The 19,138-nt window shown below is 32.8% G+C and overlaps 1 pseudogene; it reads left to right on the top strand.

Moving 5' to 3' along the window:
- Nucleotides 1-10,586: 10,586 nt before the first annotated feature.
- Nucleotides 10,587-12,369, top strand: LOC131170626 (E3 ubiquitin ligase PQT3-like; annotated as a pseudogene).
- Nucleotides 12,370-19,138: the final 6,769 nt, after the last annotated feature.

Raw genomic sequence — 19,138 nt, forward strand, 5'->3', positions numbered from 1 at the left:
TGCTGGTTTGGTATTTTAATAAAATTTCAATTTTTTCTTAGTATATTTTTCGCTTATTTTATTTATTTGCTCTCTCAAAGAAATGTCATTTGCAAAAGGGCACGTTGAGGATTGTAATGAAGCCTAAGAGATAGAACAAACTTTGTAGTCTGATGAATCTTTTGGAAGTGTATTCATAAGTCCATTAGTAGGATTCCATTTAGATAGTAAATTGACAGGCACGATGGTGGGCATGTGTTGTAATTGTCTCTGAATCCATGAATCTTATGGAACTCAGCTCGTGCTTTTCTTAGAGAGGAATATAAAATTCTCAGGAATAAAACAATAATGGGAAAACTATTCTTTTGGACATCTTCTTTTTACATTTCATTATAAAGAGTCACATACAAAAATTAAAATAAAGTTTAAATTAAAAATTTTATATAAATTTAATTATTAGGAGATTGGCTAAAAAGTGTGTAGTGTTGAAGGTGAAGAAGTAAGAGGAAGTACCTGTCATGTGCTACAATGATAATGGGGAAAGTGGTGATGTTCTTATCAACAATAATGGTGATAATAAATGATCTATTTTTTTCATCTTTCAGGAACTTTGATATAACATTCTTCTTTGGCATAATCTTCAGCAAACCCATTATCATTTTTGCCCTTTTCTTGATTAAAAAAAAAAAATCAGTTTATCACTGCAATCTTCTGGTATCATGGATCATCTTTTAATAGTCCATTGTTTTTATAAATTGACAAGTATAATTATTCATCGAAACAATTTAATTAAAAAATTAGTTAAATATAACAATTTATTTAATTTGATGATATTTCCTTAATTGGCTTTTGAGCAAAGAGCTTGGACAGCTAGCCTATTGTTAATTCCTTGAGGTTCCTGTGCTAAAAATGTGGCATCAGACACAACAATATAACACTTCTCCTTCCTAAGACATTTCTGCAAAAGCAAAAAAACTTTCACGTAAGTGCAAATTACTATGCAAGCAGATCAAATGTAATAAATTTAATTTGGCAGAAAATTATCTCCTCCACTTTTTCCACCACGTGCATAGCGTCAGAGAGCCCTTCTGGAAGGAGCGGCATGGTCCCTTGGAATTTCCATGGCTAGATGTGGAGTTCATATCAGATTGGCTTGTTCTCAGCACACTAATCACTTGCAACTCCGGCTTAGCGTCCATGTTAATAAATTAATGGTAGATTTAGACGGGCATCTAAGGATATGATTGTAACAGTGATTAAAGCTTGTTATCTGAATTGATAAAACTAGAAGGATATACAACTGAAAAAATGGTATAAGTTGATGATTTTTATTGTCATTAAGCCTATTTGATATATACAATAGTTTTTCTACAATAAATGTTTGCGAAGAAAAATATTCTTTTTTGCATTGGTATTAAGGTGAAATTCTCTATCGAACTCAGGGTGGCATCACCGTCATAATGTTAATTTGTTGACAGGCTATAGATTTTTTTCAAGTGATTGAATGATTGGAATGAGGATTGTCGAACTCAGGACACTGCTGGAAGCTATACGAGTCTCAGCTTGAAACTTGCTAATGAGATAATTGGCACCATAGCACAGCAGGTAGTCCTTAAAGCTAAACACCGTGATAGCGACTCTAGATGCTTGGGGAAAGTTGATCTAAGTCAAATTGGAGAATTTGATGTCACAGGATCACCAGCTAGTTATTATTCTGCTATCCAGTGCCTGCACAGTGAAAATAGATGGCAGTAAATATCGATTTTATTCAATTACAACTTTGTAACATGGCCATATGTTTCTGCTGACAATAACGCCTAATTAGCACAACAAATGCAAAATCCCTCTTGTGTTTATTTATTCATTTATATTTGAGAAAAATAAGCATGTATAAGGAATCAAAAAACCTTAAAACATCAGTCAATAAAAGATCCTCCAGAACAGGAGGATGCAGGATCTTCAATCCAAACAATAATGCAATCGGCAATTGGTAATAATTTTCTTTCCCAAATTGATAGATGCATGGAGTTGCTTGGTATGCCCCCACTTTGGTTGATTCAAAGTCTTAAACTTTTATGCCATGACATTGTTAATGGCAATATTTGATGTTTTTTGCAGGCAATACATCAATCAAGGTTTAAAGTATATGTCAACATAGATTTAATTGTGAATTTCCAAATTCATCAATTGGAACCTTATAATCATATGATGCGGTTATATATGGACCTCCTGAGTTGCGTCCGAAGTTGGTTCCTCGATGATACTGAATGGAGCTTAAGAAAAACTTGTCAATAAGTTAAAGCAAATATAAGTCCATTGAAAATAAACATATGAAGTCATTGCTTTGCAGGGAAATGCCATACAATAGTTATTCAAGACCCCACTAGCTGGGACAAATCAAGCAACTGAAAATGCCAAATCTTCAGCAGTGCTATATGGGTTTTTCCCACCCCAGGCCTTGAACTTACAAGGAAATACAAAAAATTCAGATTCTATGCATTTGAATCAGGTCAACTAGAAGAAACAATGTTATTTCAGCAAAAAAAAAAGCTAATGCCTCGTCAATCTTCTACTAACTCGAATTCTTTTTCTATTCAACTTGTTAGAAAATGCGAGAAATTAAAAGAAAAATAAGTAAAACAAGAAAAAAGCTAATGTTAAAGAAATGGGTATGCTTGTAATGAAGATAAGGACTGCAGAGATGAGTTTAATGAGCCCTCAACTTAAGCATGCCATCTTCACTCCTATAAAGGGTTGCTGAATTTCGAAAATTCTGTGCCATAGTTAAGATCATTAGTAATTTTTTGCAAAATTTATAAGATTTTTGTTGATATAGTACGAATAAAAATTCGATCCAGAAGGAAAATGATTTGGATCTTCAAATTCGAATTAGATTCAAATTTCATTAAGACATAGGATGCTTAGTTAGGGCATAATATGTTCGGATAAGACATAAGGTGCTCAATCAGGACATGGTATTTTTGGATAAAATATAATGTGTTTGGTTGAGACATAATATGTTCTGACAGGAAGCAAGAAGTTTAGATGGAATGCAGGATGCTCAGACAAGGCGAAGTGTTTGGGAAGTTTAGAAGTGGATGCATGCTAATTGGATAAGTTGGGTTTTTGCTGAAAATGTAGCTACATTGTAGGTGAAATTTCTGTAATATACGAAAGAAAATGATTGGATATGAGTTGGCAAATCTTGAATAAGGTAGAACAGGCACCATACTCAATACTATAAATATGGCTCATTGCACTTTCCAAGGTATGTGATTCTATTATATTATTACTTTTTAGTATTTGCTATTTCTTTGGCATTTACTGACTTGAGCATCAAAATGGCCCTGCTTAGGCTACCAACCTCACCTCTTTTCAACACTAAGACCATTCACTAACCCAAGAATTTCAGGCAACATCAGTTGTATTTATGTATCTTTTTCCCATTGTTTCAATAACAAAAAAATCTATTTTTTAAACCTTTTTTTTCCTCCAAGAAGTTACCTAGTAGTGTTTGGATCGATGGAAACAAAGAGGAAAAAAAAGAAAAAAGAATTGATATCTCTAAATTTGTTATCCTGTCATGGGATGAGTTCTTGAAAATGATCACCATTTTCAAGAATGCTACTAGAAAAGGAAGAAGACTTTTTTTTCCCCCCTTGGATTGAGAGGTGAGAAAGATAATTGGATTAAATGGAAAATTTTAAGTCACGAATTATTAATTTTGCAAATTAAGGTCTATATTTAATTATTTATTTATGCATAAGAGTGGGAAAGGGATAAATTATCTGTGTATAAAATTTAACTCCAAATATAAATTATGTAGAATTTAATTATTGTATTTCATATTTTAATTTTTTTATATCAAATATATAATTTCATTTACAAATGAAATTTCATTATACATTTTAAATTCATTGATTTGAGGTACAATCTTTCTTTGTATGCTTGGATTGTAAACCTCTGAGCCACAAACCCACTTCAACTTATAAGTTCTTCAATAGTATGGGTGAAAAGTTCTTAAAAAAAAAGAAAAGAACTAAGCATTCCAATATATTGGTTTTACAAGGAATGGAGAACTTTAGCCATGGAGGAAAGTAATGGAACAGGGCGAAAGAGAAGTTCCTCGATTTCTGGATGGAAAGAGGTCAACCTACGTTTCTCCTCAGAGACACCAATAGCATGAAGCCCGGAAGGTTCAGTGCTGAGAAAGGGATGAAACCAACTGACTCTAAGTGGTTTAATGAGCCCTCAACTTAAGCATGCCATCTTCACTCCTATAAAGGGTTGCTGAATTTGGAAAATTCTGTGCCATAGTTGAGATCATTAGTAATTTTGTGCAAAATTTATAAGATTGTTGTTGATATAGTACGTATAAAAATTCGATCTAGAAGGAAAAGTATTTGGATCATCAAATTCGAATTAGATTCAAATTTCATTAAGACATAGGACACTTAGTTAGGGCATAATATTTTTGGATAAGACATAAGGTGCTAAGTTAGGACATGGTATTTTTGGATAAAACATGTGTTTAGTCGAGACGCAATATGTTTAGAAAGGAAGCAAGAAGTTTGGATTGAATGCAGGATGCTTATTCAAGGAAAGGTATTCTGGAAGTTTAGAAGTCGGATGCACGCAGTAAAATGAGCTGGTTTTCACCGAAAATGTCACTACAAGACGGGTGAAATTTACGTAATATACGAAAGAAAATGATTGGATATGAGTTGGCAAATCCAGAATAAGGCAAAACAGGCACCATACTCAATACTATAAATATGGCTCATTGCACTTGCCAAGGTACGCAATTATATTATATTATTACTTTTTAGTCTTTACTCCTTTTTTGGCGTTTACTTGATCGTCAAAGTGGCCCTGCTTAGACCACCGACCTCACCTCTTTTCAACACCAAGACCATTCACTGACCCAGGAATTCTAGGCAATATCGGTTGTATTTGTGTATCTTCTTCACGTTGTTTCACTAACAAAAAATAATATTATTTTGAGTTTTTTTTTTCATCCAAAAAGTTACCCAGTAGTATTTGGATCGAAGGAAACAAAGAGAAAAAAAAAATAGAATTGATATCTCTAAATTTGTTATCCTATCACGGGATGAGTTCTTGAAAATGATCAAAGAGAAAAAAAAAAAAAGAATTGATATCTCTAAATTTGTTTTCCTATCACGAGATGAGTTCATCACCATTTTCGAGAATGCTAGTAGAAAAGAAAGAAGACTGTTTTTTTCCTCCTTGGATTGAGATGTGAGAAAGATAATTGGATTGAATGGAAAATTTTAAGTCACGAATTATTAATTTTGCAAATTAAGGTCTATATTTAATTATTTATTTATGCATAAGAGTGGGAGAGGGGTAAATTATCTGTGCATGAAATTTAACTCCAAATGTAAATTATGTAGATTTTAATTATTGTATTCCATATTTTAATTTTTTTGTATCAAATATATAATTTCATTTACAAATGAAATTTCATTATACATTTTAAATTCATTGATTTGAGGTACAATCTTTCTTTGGATGCTTGGATTGGAAACCTGCTGAGCCCTGAAATCCAATTCAACTTATAAGTTCTTCAATAGCATGGTGAAAAGTTCTTAAAAAAAAAGAAAAAGAACTAAGCATTCTAATATATTGGTTTTACAAGGAATGGAGGACTTTAGCTATGGAGAAAAGTATTGTAATAGGGCTGAAGAGAAGTTCCTTGATTTCTGGATGGAAAGAGGTGGACCTATGTTTCCCCTTAGAGACATCAATAACATGCCCGGAAGGTTCAGGGCCGAGAAAGGGATGAAACCAAACTGACTCTAAGTGGCTTCAATTGATTTTGATTCTAAGGTGATTTGGGAATGGATTCAATCTGATTTGAAGTGGTTTGAATTTCAGTTTATAGATGGTTTGATTCAGTTTTAATTCAATTTCAAATTGATCCAGTTTAAAATAAACCAAGTTTTTTCAAATTTGACTATTTATTTTCTATTTATATTTTCATTATGAAGAGTGAAACTCTATGCTAATCAATGACATTTTTTAAATCACGAGACATCATTCATTTCTTACGGTTCTTTTTGCACATTGTTGCCTTCTATAACGATGATTTTAGTTGGTGAGTGTGGCGAATTTCTGTCACGAGCAGGAGAGGGTGACAAAGTATAGTACGTAGGCGAAGTATATGGAGTAGAAAACAGCGTTCAATCATCTAAGAGTGTTTAGATGTATTTGTTACACACTTGTTCCTAATGTTAAGAGGAGTAAGTTGATCACAAGGTTAAAAGATTGGAGTGTTTCTTAGACATGGCAGCAATGTAAAGGGTTATAGAGTGTTCAATGAGCAAACTGAGAAAGTGATTATTAGCAGAAATATCAAATTTAATGAATTTGCATCTTGGTGTTGGGATAAAAATGAAGTTATGACTACTAGCAATGATTTCAGTAGTGGAAACATGCCTCAAGAACAAGATGCAACTCTTTTGGAAGATGAAGTTGATGTTGGAAGTGATTTAGAAAATGATTTTTGTTCTTTGCTACATTGTAGGTGAAATTTTTGTAATATACGAAAGAAAATGATTGGATGTGAGTTGGCAAATCTTGGATAAGGTATAACAGGCACCATACTCAAAAGTATAAATATGGCTCATTGCACTTGCCAAGGTATGCAATTCTATTATATTATTACTTTTCAGTATTTGCTATTTCTTTGGCATTTACTGACTTGAGCATCGAAATGGCCCTGCTAGGCTACCGACCTCACCTCTTTTCAACACTAAGACCATTCACTGACCCAAGAATTTCAGGCAACATCAGTTATATTTATGTATCTTTTTCCTATTGTTTCAGTAACAAAAAAATCTATTTTTTAAACCTTTTTTTCCTCCAAAAAGTTACCTAGTAGTGTTTGGATCGATGGAAACAAGGAGAAAAAAAAAAAAAAGAATTGATATCTCTAAATTTGTTATCCTGTCACGGGATGATTTCTTGAAAATGATCACCATTTTCCAGAATGCTAGTAGAAAAGAAAGAAGACTTTTTTTTTTTGCCTCCTTGGATTGAGAGGTGAGAAAGATAATTGGATTGAATGGAAAATTTTAAGTCACGAATTGTTAATTTTGCAAATTAAGGTCTATATTTAATTATTTATTTATGCATAAGAGTGGGAGAGGGGTAAATTATCTATTTATGAAATTTAACTCCAAATGCAAATTATGTAGAATTTAATTATTGTATTTCATATTTAAATTTTTTGGTATCAAATATATAATTTCATTTACATTTGAAATTTCATTGTACAATTTAAATTCATTGATTTGAGGTACAATCTTTCTTTGGATGCTTGGATTGGAAACCTGTTGAGCCTTGAAACCCACTTCAACTTATAAGTTCTTCAATAGTATGGAAGAAAAGTTCTTAAAAAAAAAAAAAAAGAACTAAGCATTCCAATATATTGGTTTTACAAGGAATGGAGGACTTTAGCTATGGAGAAAAGTATTGTAATAGGGCTGAAGAGAAGTTCCTTGATTTCTGGATGGAAAGAGGTGGACCTATGTTTCCCCTTAGAGACATCAATAACATGCCCGGAAGGTTTAGGGCTGAGAAAGGGATGAAACCAAACTGACTCTAAGTGGCTTCAATTGATTTTGATTCTAAGGTGATTTGGGAATGGATTCAATCTGATTTGAAGTGGTTTGAATTTCAGTTTATAGATGATTTGGTTTGAATTTCAGTTTATAGATGATTTGATTCAGTTTTAATTCAATTTCAAATTGATCTAGTTTAAAATAAACCAAGTTTTTTCAAATTTAATTATTTTGTTTTCTATTTATATTTTCATTATGAAGAGTGAAACTCTATGCTAATCAATGACATTTTTTAAATTACGAGACATCATTCGTTTCTTACGGTTCTCTTTGTACATTGTTGCCTCCTGTAATGATGATTTTAGTTGATGAGTGTGGCGAATTTCTGTCACGAGCAGGAGAGGGTGACAAAATATAGTACGTAGGCGAAGCATATGGAGTAGAAAACAGCGTTCAGTCATCTATATCAATCATCATAATAGAAAACCTCTTCCAAAAAGATGACCCTGATTTTCTTCATTGTCATTTTTTTCTTTGCTTTCTTTCTTCTTTGCAGAAGAAGACAAATCCATGTCCACATCCTCTCCGTCCTGTTCTTTTATAGTGAACAAAACCTTTATAATGCATGCTGCTTTAGAATCTCGCATACGTCTGTACGTAGGCATAATTTGCAAGAGTGATGACGTCGTTGCTGTTGCTATTTCTGCATCAACTTTGAGGCTAATTATTAGGTGCACGTGTACTAAAAAATAGTGCTCACTCTCTCACAGAAAGTGGGTCCTTCCTATTATATAGGAAGTGGATCCCACATGATTGTGAGAGAAGGTGTATGTGCACCGGGTGCACCTAATAATTCCTCCAACTTTGACGCGAGAGCTCTAATTCTGGATTGGATAGAATGACTCATCACTTAATTTTCTTTTTTTCTTTCTTATGCATATTTCATTGCATTAAACACCCAATGGGCTAGAAACACAGATAAAGGCTTACAGCCAGAATTAGAATAAAATAACCCCTACCCAAAACAAGGCCTAGCCCCTTGACCCAACCCACCGAATCTATAATCTTCTCCCACGTTAAGCACATAGAGAACCACGAGTTCTCAACCATCAACCATATATGAAAAGATGACTATTTGAATAATTTATCAAGATTATCGAAAAGTGGTCTAAAATTAGAATTGAAGGAAGATTGAGTTTCTCTAATTTTCCTTATTTTCGCTTTGCATTTTTATTGTGAAAATTAAAAATTATAGATAATAGAAGAAAATTAATTAGTTTTTTAGGAAAATGAATATTGAGATAGATAAAAATTTGAGAGACTGGAAAATTATAGAGATGAAAATATTAGAAAGGTGAGAAATGGGAGAAAAATCATAGATTTGAAAATTAAGGGGGTGTTTGATTTACCTTTTGGGTGCAGCTGATAATTGATGGACACCCAAACAGGTAAATTGTGGTGTTTGGTAAGTTTAAAAAAATAGAGCTGATAGCTGATGGGCAACTGATATGATACCCACCAGCTACAGTTTGTATCAGCTCTATTTTTAGAAATTTATTTTCATCACCGGTGATAATGATCTGATTTTATTTTTTATTTTCACCATATTATCCTTTTTTATTTAACTTAAAAATTAATATTATTAATATTTTTATTTTTTTATTTGTAATTTTAATATTTTGATTAAGGTATTTCAACTTTGTTAAAATATTTTTTATTAATAACATAAAATATAAAATATTTATTTATATCAAAAAATTTAAAATTAATTATAAAATTTTCTATTAATAATAATAATAATTATTTTATTATTTTATCTATATTTTTAAAATTATTTAATTAACTTAAAAAATAATTATTTTCTTATTTCAATAATAAAATAAATGATATAATATAAAAGATTAATAATTATATATTTAATTTAATAATAAAATAAATAATATAATGTAATAAATTTATAATTTTATATTTATTTAAATAATAAAATAAATTATATGATATATACCCTTATTAGTCATTTCACATATTAACAGCAACAGCTAAATATAATTTTACCAAACACTTAATATAAAACAGCTATCATCAGCTATCAGTTATTAGCTATCACCTAACAAGAATGACTATCACCAATGTGACTATCAATTGTATTCAACAGTTAATCCAAACAGGCCCTAAGAGAGATGAAAATATTTGAGATAAAAATAATTTAAATTATTTAAAATGTTTGATATTTATAAAAAAAATATTTCTAAAATATCCTTAAAAAACAAAGAAACAAAATCCCTAAAGATTTAAATAAATAGAAGCCAAGTTTAGGGATGGCAATGGGTAAGACACTCTACCTAAACTCAAATTCGATTAATATTTTCAAAACTTGAACCCGTCTCAAACCTAATTAAAATTTATTCTCAACTATTCAAATCCGTTCGAACTCGATTATTATTACCCGAAAAATATTAGAACCCATTTAATTTTATATTTTTTAATTAAAAATCTACATAAAAAATATTTTTATTAATAATTCATATTCTAAAAATTTAATAATTCTATAAAATATTTTAATTTCATCTTATATAAAATAAAATATATAAATATTATTATAAAAATATATATTTTATATTTAATTAAATATTTATATAAACGAATTTGAATAACATATATCTAACATGTAAAATTTAAATCTATATATCTATCATGATAAAATTTAAATCTATCATAAATATTAAATTTTAAGCATAAGCTCATCCTAAATTTAATTATATACTATCTAAACTCATCCTATTAGATTAGGGATTAATTAAATATTAACAAAACTTCCTACGCGTCTGTGGCTATGCGTGCACCTCAAGCAATTACGCGTCTATGGCTATGCCTGCAGATTGGCGTACAAAAATTTCTATTTCACTGGGCAATTCACAATTCGATCGCATGTTGATTATACTTTTTGATCCTCTTGTATGCGAGTGAAATAGCAATTTCTCTCTCTCATATTAAAGTTTGTATACGTTCGTTACTATTTAACTCGATGCCGATATATTTTAAATTTTTCAGTGCCAAAGAGTATGATTCCATCTCTGTGGATGGCTCTGTTATTTCTGTTGATGCTTTGAAAAGGAAAATTTTTGAATATAAGTATAAATCTAATATGAAGTCTCATTCTAATGGTCTATGTTTTGGTACTGATTTGGACCTTGTGGTCATTAATGCCCAGACCAATGATTGTTATGTTGATGATATGTTGATTCCTAACAATACTCGTGTCTTGATTCGCCGTATTCCTGGAACGAGGCGTGGCAAGCCCGTAGACACTGCAACTATTGTTGTTATTGAAAAGCAACAGCCACTTAGTTCCTCTTATCGCACTGGTTCATCCAATACTGAAACTGTTGTTATTGCTTCATCCAGAAGCACCCACGTAAATACTGGTGTTAGTTCTGTGTCTGCAAGTACTATTATGAGTTTGTCCTCAACAAAATGCAGTGGAGACGCAAGTTTTGGATATGATGATGGGTTTGGGGACAATGTGTTTGTGATTCCCAGAATGAAGCCAGCTCAGTCTAGCATGACAAGTGTAGATATGGAATCTGATGAGGACAGCAAGATTAAGGCTTTAGTCAATACTCCAGCCTTGGACTGGCAGCTTGAAGGTTCTATTGGTGTGAGTTCTAGGACCCAAGGCGTGAATCTTAGGGGTTGCGGAAGAATGGATGGCCATAGTTTTGGTGGATTGCGGAAGAAAACACCTCCAGAAGGTTATATATGTCACAGGTGTAAGGTGCCGGGACATTTTATTCAGTATTGCCCAACAAATGGAGATCCAAATTATAATTTCAAAAGAGTAAGGCCTCCTACTGGTATTCCCAAGTCGATGCTGGTGCCAAACGCAGATGGCTTTTATGTTTTGTCAAGTGGTGAAACTGCTGTTTTGCAGCCTAATGATGATGCTTTTAGGAAGGAAATTTTTGGCTGCTTCCCTTCAAAGAGATCCTGGTCTGTTAGTGATCTTCCACCAGAACTCCTCTGCCCCCTGTGCAAGCAAATAATGAAAGATGCTGTATTGACTAGCAAATGCTGTTTCAAGAGCTTTTGTGATAAATGTATTAGAGACCATCTAATCATCTCTAAGTTGAAATGTGAATGTGGAGCAGCAAACGTCCTTGCTGATTCTCTGATTCCAAACATGACACTTTGATATACAATTAATTGCTTTGTGAAGTCTAGTTGTGGTAATAGCAGTAGCGGTGAAAATGCCAAAAGCAACTGTTTTCGAGTTATGGATGTGGAATCGGCTCACTGTTCGCAACCTCAGATTTCTACAACAAAACTACCTGCAGGATCATTTCAGGAATCGAAGAAGACAACACTTTATAATATAGAAGGCGAGGCAAATAAAAGGAAGCTTCTTGATGATCCATACCAGATTGCTAAAAAAGCTAGAACTACAAGAGCAGCTGATGTATCTGAAGCCACTATTGGGTCAACGAGAATGAAGGATACAGCATCACAAGGAAGTGTTCTGGTGATTGAGGAAGATGTGCAGCGAGAGGTGGTTTCTAGCGATGGAGGAAAGAATAGGAATGTGGCTGAGGATGAAGTTCAGCAAAAATTGGTTTTCAGCAAGGGAGGAAAGAAAAAGAGAGGAATAAAAAATTCTGAAGATGACTCTCACAGCTTTTTGATGCCTGTTGGCTCTTATGCATATAATCCATATTGGGCTGGTGTGCAGGTGGGGATGGAAGGATATGTAGCACCTTATTATGCTGCTCGTGCAATGAATTATGGGTTGAGCCTCTTTGGGGGTTAATTATTAGATACACCAGGAGCACTAAAAAATAGTGCTCCTTCTCTCACAGGAAGTGGGTCCTTCCTATTATATAGGAAGTGGATCCCACATGATTGTGAGAGAAGGTGTATCTGTACCGGGTGCACCTAATAATTTCTCCTCTTTGGGACTACATTCAATGGCATGATGAATCAAGCCTCTTTCAGTATGCAGCAAATGTGTGGCAGGCAATAAAGCTGTTGCTGCAAAGCTCGACAATGATTTTAACTGCAATTGTTCCTCTTTTCTATTTTCTTTCAGGGCTTTATGTATAAATAATCAAATCCAACATTGATACAGTGATGTAGTTTGGTCTGACCTTGACTTTACTTGTAGTTGCTGGTTTGGTATTTTGATAAAATTTCAATTTATTCTTAGTATATTTTTCGCTTATTTTATTTATTTGCTCTCTCAAAGAAATGTCATTTGCAAAACGGCACGTTGAGGATTGTAATGAAGCCTAAGAGATAGAACGAACTTTGTAGTATGATGAATCTTTTGGAAGTGTATTCATAAGTCCATTAGTAGGATTCCATTTAGATAGATAGTAAATTGACAAGCACGATGGTGGGCATGTGTTGTAATTGTCTCTGGATCCATGAATCTTATGGAACTCAGCTCATGCTTTTCTTAGAGAGGAATATAAAATTCTCAGGAATAAAACAATATTGGGAAAACTATTCTTTTGGACATCTTCTTTTTATATTTCTTTATAAAGAGTCACATACACAAATTAAAATAAAGTTTAAATTAAAAATTTTATATAAATTTAATTATTAGGAGATTGGCTAAAAGTGTGTAGTATTGAAGGTGAAGAAGTAAGATGAAGTACCTGTGATGTGCTACAATGATAATGGGGAAAGTGGTGATGTTCTTATCAACAATAATAGTGATAATAAATGATCTATTTTTTTCATCTTTCAGAAACTTTGATATAACATTCTTCTTTGGCATAATCTTCAGCAAACCCATCATCATTTTTGCACTTTTCCTGATAAAAAAAAAAATCGGTTTATCACGCAATCTTACGTATCATGGATCATCTTTTAATAGTCCATTGTTTTTATAAATTGACAAGTCTAATTATTCATCGAAACAATTTAATTAAAAAATTGGTTAAATATAACAATTTATTTAATTTGATGGTATTTCCTTAATTGGCTTTTGAGCAAAGAGCTTGGACAGCTAGCCTATTGTTAATTCCTTGAGGTTCCTATGCTAAAAATGTGGCATCAGACACAACAATACAATACTTCTCCTTTCCAAGACATTCCTGCAAAAGCAAAAAAACTTTCACTTAAGTGCAAATTACTATGAAAGCAAATCAAATGTAATAAATTTAAATTGGCAGAAGATTATCTCCTCCACCTTTTCCACCACATGCATAGCGTCAGAGAGCCCTTCTGGAAGGAGCGGCATTGTACCTTGGAATTTCCATTGCTAGATGTGGATTTCATATAAGATTGGCTTGTTCTCAGCACACTAATCACTTACAACTCCTGCTTAGCGTCCATGTTAATAAATTAATGGTAGATTTAGACAGGCATCTAAGGATATGATTGTAATAGTGATTAAAGCTTGTTATCTGAATTGATATAACTAGAAGGATATACAATTGAAAAAATGGAATAAGTTGATGATTTTTATTGTCATTAAGCCTATTTTATATATACAATAGTTTTTCTACAATAAATGTTTGCGAAGAAAAATATTCTTTTTTGCATTGGTATTAAGGTGAAATTCTCTATCGAACTCAGGGTGGCATCACCGTCATAATGTTAATTTGTTGACAGGCTATAGATTTTTTTCAAGTGATTGAATGATTGGAATGAGGATTGTCGAACTCAAGACACTGCTGGAAGCTATACGAGTCTTAGCTTGAAACTTGCTAATGAGATAATTGGCACCATAGCACAGCAGGTAGTCCTTAAAGCTAAACACCGTGATAGCAGCTCTAGATGCTTGGGAAAGTTGATCTAAGTCAAATTGGAGAATTTGATGTTACAGGATCACCAGCTAGTTATTATGCTACTATCCAGTGCCTGCACAGTGAAAATAGATGGCAGTAAATATCGATCTTATTCAATTACAACTTTGTAACATGGCCTTATGTTTCTGCTGACAATAACGCCTAATTAGCACAACAAATGCAAAATCCCTCGTGTTTATTTATTCATTTATAACTTAACTCAACTCAACTAAGCCTTTATCCCAAAAATTTGGGGTTGGCTATATGGATTCGCTTTCTCCACTCTAAACGATTTTGGGTTAAATCCTCAGAAATGTGTAATGCTTCTAGGTCATGTTGTACTACTCTCCTCCAATTGATTTAGGTCTACCCCTTTTTTTCTTTCTATCCTCTAACCTAATGTGCTCTACTTGTCTAACTAGAGCCTCCGTATTTCTACGCTTCACATGACCAAACCACCTCAATCTCCCTTCTCTCAACTTATCTTCAATTGACACCACTCCTATCTTTTCTCTAATGCTCTCTTTACGGACTTTATCTAGTCTAGTATGGCCACTCATCCACCTTAACATTCTCATCTCTGCAACTCTTATCTTAGACGCATACGACTCTTTCAGTGCCCAACACTCACTACCATATAACATAGCCGGCCGTATGGCTGTACGGTAAAATTTTCCTTTCAACTTATTGGGAATCTTACGATCACATAAAACTCCCGTGGCACGTCTCCACTTCAACCATCCGATTTTAATCCTATGACTAACATCTTCCTCACATCCCCCATCTACTTGAAGGACTGATTTGAGAAAAATAAGCATGTATAAGGAATCAAAAAACCTTAAAACATCAGTCAATAAAAGATCCTCCAGAACAGGAGGTTGTAGGATTTTCAATCCAAACAATAAAGTAATCGGCAATTGATAATAATTTTCTTTCCCAATTTGATAGATGCATGGAGTTGCTTGGTATGCCCCCACTTTGGTTGATTCAAATTCCCTGCAAGTCTTAACCTTTTATACCATGACATTGTTAATGGCAATATTTGATATTTTTTGCAGGCAATACATCAATCAAGGTTTAAAGTATATGTCAACATAGATTTAATTGTGAATTACCAAATTCATCAATTGGAACCTTATAATCATATGATGCGGTTATATATGGACCTCCTGAGTTGCGTCCGAAGTTGGTTCCTCGATGATACTGAATGGAGCTTAAGAAAAACTTGTCAATAAGTTAAAGCAAATATAAGTCCATTGAAAATAAACATATGAAGTCATTGCTTTGCAGGGAAATGCCATACAATAGTTATTCAAGACCCCACTAGCTGGGACAAATCAAGCAACTGAAAATGCCAAATCTTCAAAGATTGCTATATGGGTTTTTCCACCCTGTGCCTTGAACTTACAAGGAAATACAAAAAATTCAGATTCTATGCATTTGAATCAGGTCAACTAGAAGAAACAATGTTATTTCAGCAAAAAAAAAAGCTAATGCCTCGTCAATCTTCTACTAACTCGAATTCTTTTTCTATTCAACTTGTTAGAAAATGCGAGAAATTAAAAGAAAAATAAGTAAAACAAGAAAAAAGCTAATGTTAAAGAAATGGGTATGCTTGTAATGAAGATAAGGACTGCAGAGATGAGTTTAATGAGCCCTCAACTTAAGCATGCCATCTTCACTCCTATAAAGGGTTGCTGAATTTCGAAAATTCTGTGCCATAGTTAAGATCATTAGTAATTTTTTGCAAAATTTATAAGATTTTTGTTGATATAGTACGAATAAAAATTCGATCCAGAAGGAAAATGATTTGGATCTTCAAATTCGAATTAGATTCAAATTTCATTAAGACATAGGATGCTTAGTTAGGGCATAATATGTTCGGATAAGACATAAGGTGCTCAATCAGGACATGGTATTTTTGGATAAAATATAATGTGTTTGGTTGAGACATAATATGTTCTGACAGGAAGCAAGAAGTTTAGATGGAATGCAGGATGCTCAGACAAGGCGAAGTGTTTGGGAAGTTTAGAAGTGGATGCATGCTAATTGGATAAGTTGGGTTTTTGCTGAAAATGTAGCTACATTGTAGGTGAAATTTCTGTAATATACGAAAGAAAATGATTGGATATGAGTTGGCAAATCTTGAATAAGGTAGAACAGGCACCATACTCAATACTATAAATATGGCTCATTGCACTTTCCAAGGTATGTGATTCTATTATATTATTACTTTTTAGTATTTGCTATTTCTTTGGCATTTACTGACTTGAGCATCAAAATGGCCCTGCTTAGGCTACCAACCTCACCTCTTTTCAACACTAAGACCATTCACTAACCCAAGAATTTCAGGCAACATCAGTTGTATTTATGTATCTTTTTCCCATTGTTTCAATAACAAAAAAATCTATTTTTTAAACCTTTTTTTTCCTCCAAGAAGTTACCTAGTAGTGTTTGGATCGATGGAAACAAAGAGGAAAAAAAAGAAAAAAGAATTGATATCTCTAAATTTGTTATCCTGTCATGGGATGAGTTCTTGAAAATGATCACCATTTTCAAGAATGCTACTAGAAAAGGAAGAAGACTTTTTTTTCCCCCCTTGGATTGAGAGGTGAGAAAGATAATTGGATTAAATGGAAAATTTTAAGTCACGAATTATTAATTTTGCAAATTAAGGTCTATATTTAATTATTTATTTATGCATAAGAGTGGGAAAGGGATAAATTATCTGTGTATAAAATTTAACTCCAAATATAAATTATGTAGAATTTAATTATTGTATTTCATATTTTAATTTTTTTATATCAAATATATAATTTCATTTACAAATGAAATTTCATTATACATTTTAAATTCATTGATTTGAGGTACAATCTTTCTTTGTATGCTTGGATTGGAAACCTACTGAGCCCTGAAACCCACTTCAACTTATAAGTTCTTCAATAGTATGGGTGAAAAGTTCTTAAAAAAAAAGAAAAGAACTAAGCATTCCAATATATTGGTTTTACAAGGAATGGAGAACTTTAGCCATGGAGGAAAGTAATGGAACAGGGCGAAAGAGAAGTTCCTCGATTTCTGGATGGAAAGAGGTCAACCTACGTTTCTCCTCAGAGACACCAATAGCATGAAGCCCGGAAGGTTCAGTGCTGAGAAAGGGATGAAACCAACTGACTCTAAGTGGTTTAATGAGCCCTCAACTTAAGCATGCCATCTTCACTCCTATAAAGGGTTGCTGAATTTGGAAAATTCTGTGCCATAGTTGAGATCATTAGTAATTTTGTGCAAAATTTATAAGATTGTTGTTGATATAGTACGTATAAAAATTCGATCTAGAAGGAAAAGTATTTGGATCATCAAATTCGAATTAGATTCAAATTTCATTAAGACATAGGACACTTAGTTAGGGCATAATATTTTTGGATAAGACATAAGGTGCTAAGTTAGGACATGGTATTTTTGGATAAAACACAGGTGTTTAGTCGAGACGCAATATGTTTAGAAAGGAAGCAAGAAGTTTGGATGGAATGCAGGATGCTTAGACAAGGCAAGGTATTCGGGAAGTTTAGAAGTCGGATGCACGCAGGTAAAATGAGCTGGGTTTTCACTGAAAATGTCACTACAGTACGGGTGAAATTTCTGTAATATACGAAAGAAAATGATTGGATATGAGTTGGCAAATCCAGAATAAGGCAAAACAGGCACCATACTCAATACTATAAATATGGCTCATTGCACTTGCCAAGGTACGCAATTATATTATATTATTACTTTTTAGTCTTTACTCCTTTTTTGGCGTTTACTTGATCGTCAAAGTGGCCCTGCTTAGACCACCGACCTCACCTCTTTTCAACACCAAGACCATTCACTGACCCAGGAATTCTAGGCAATATCGGTTGTATTTGTGTATCTTCTTCACGTTGTTTCACTAACAAAAAATAATATTATTTTGAGTTTTTTTTTTCATCCAAAAAGTTACCCAGTAGTATTTGGATCGAAGGAAACAAAGAGAAAAAAAAAATAGAATTGATATCTCTAAATTTGTTATCCTATCACGGGATGAGTTCTTGAAAATGATCAAAGAGAAAAAAAAAAAAAGAATTGATATCTCTAAATTTGTTTTCCTATCACGAGATGAGTTCATCACCATTTTCGAGAATGCTAGTAGAAAAGAAAGAAGACTGTTTTTTTCCTCCTTGGATTGAGATGTGAGAAAGATAATTGGATTGAATGGAAAATTTTAAGTCACGAATTATTAATTTTGCAAATTAAGGTCTATATTTAATTATTTATTTATGCATAAGAGTGGGAGAGGGGTAAATTATCTGTGCATGAAATTTAACTCCAAATGTAAATTATGTAGATTTTAATTATTGTATTCCATATTTTAATTTTTTTGTATCAAATATATAATTTCATTTACAAATGAAATTTCATTATACATTTTAAATTCATTGATTTGAGGTACAATCTTTCTTTGGATGCTTGGATTGGAAACCTGCTGAGCCCTGAAATCCAATTCAACTTATAAGTTCTTCAATAGCATGGTGAAAAGTTCTTAAAAAAAAAGAAAAAGAACTAAGCATTCTAATATATTGGTTTTACAAGGAATGGAGGACTTTAGCTATGGAGAAAAGTATTGTAATAGGGCTGAAGAGAAGTTCCTTGATTTCTGGATGGAAAGAGGTGGACCTAGGTTTCCTTAGAGACATCAATAACATGCCCGGAAGGTTCAGGGCCGAGAAAGGGATGAAACCAAACTGACTCTAAGTGGCTTCAATTGAT

This window comes from Hevea brasiliensis, chromosome 11 (assembly GCF_030052815.1).
Source record: "Hevea brasiliensis isolate MT/VB/25A 57/8 chromosome 11, ASM3005281v1, whole genome shotgun sequence".
NCBI lineage: Eukaryota > Viridiplantae > Streptophyta > Magnoliopsida > Malpighiales > Euphorbiaceae > Hevea > Hevea brasiliensis.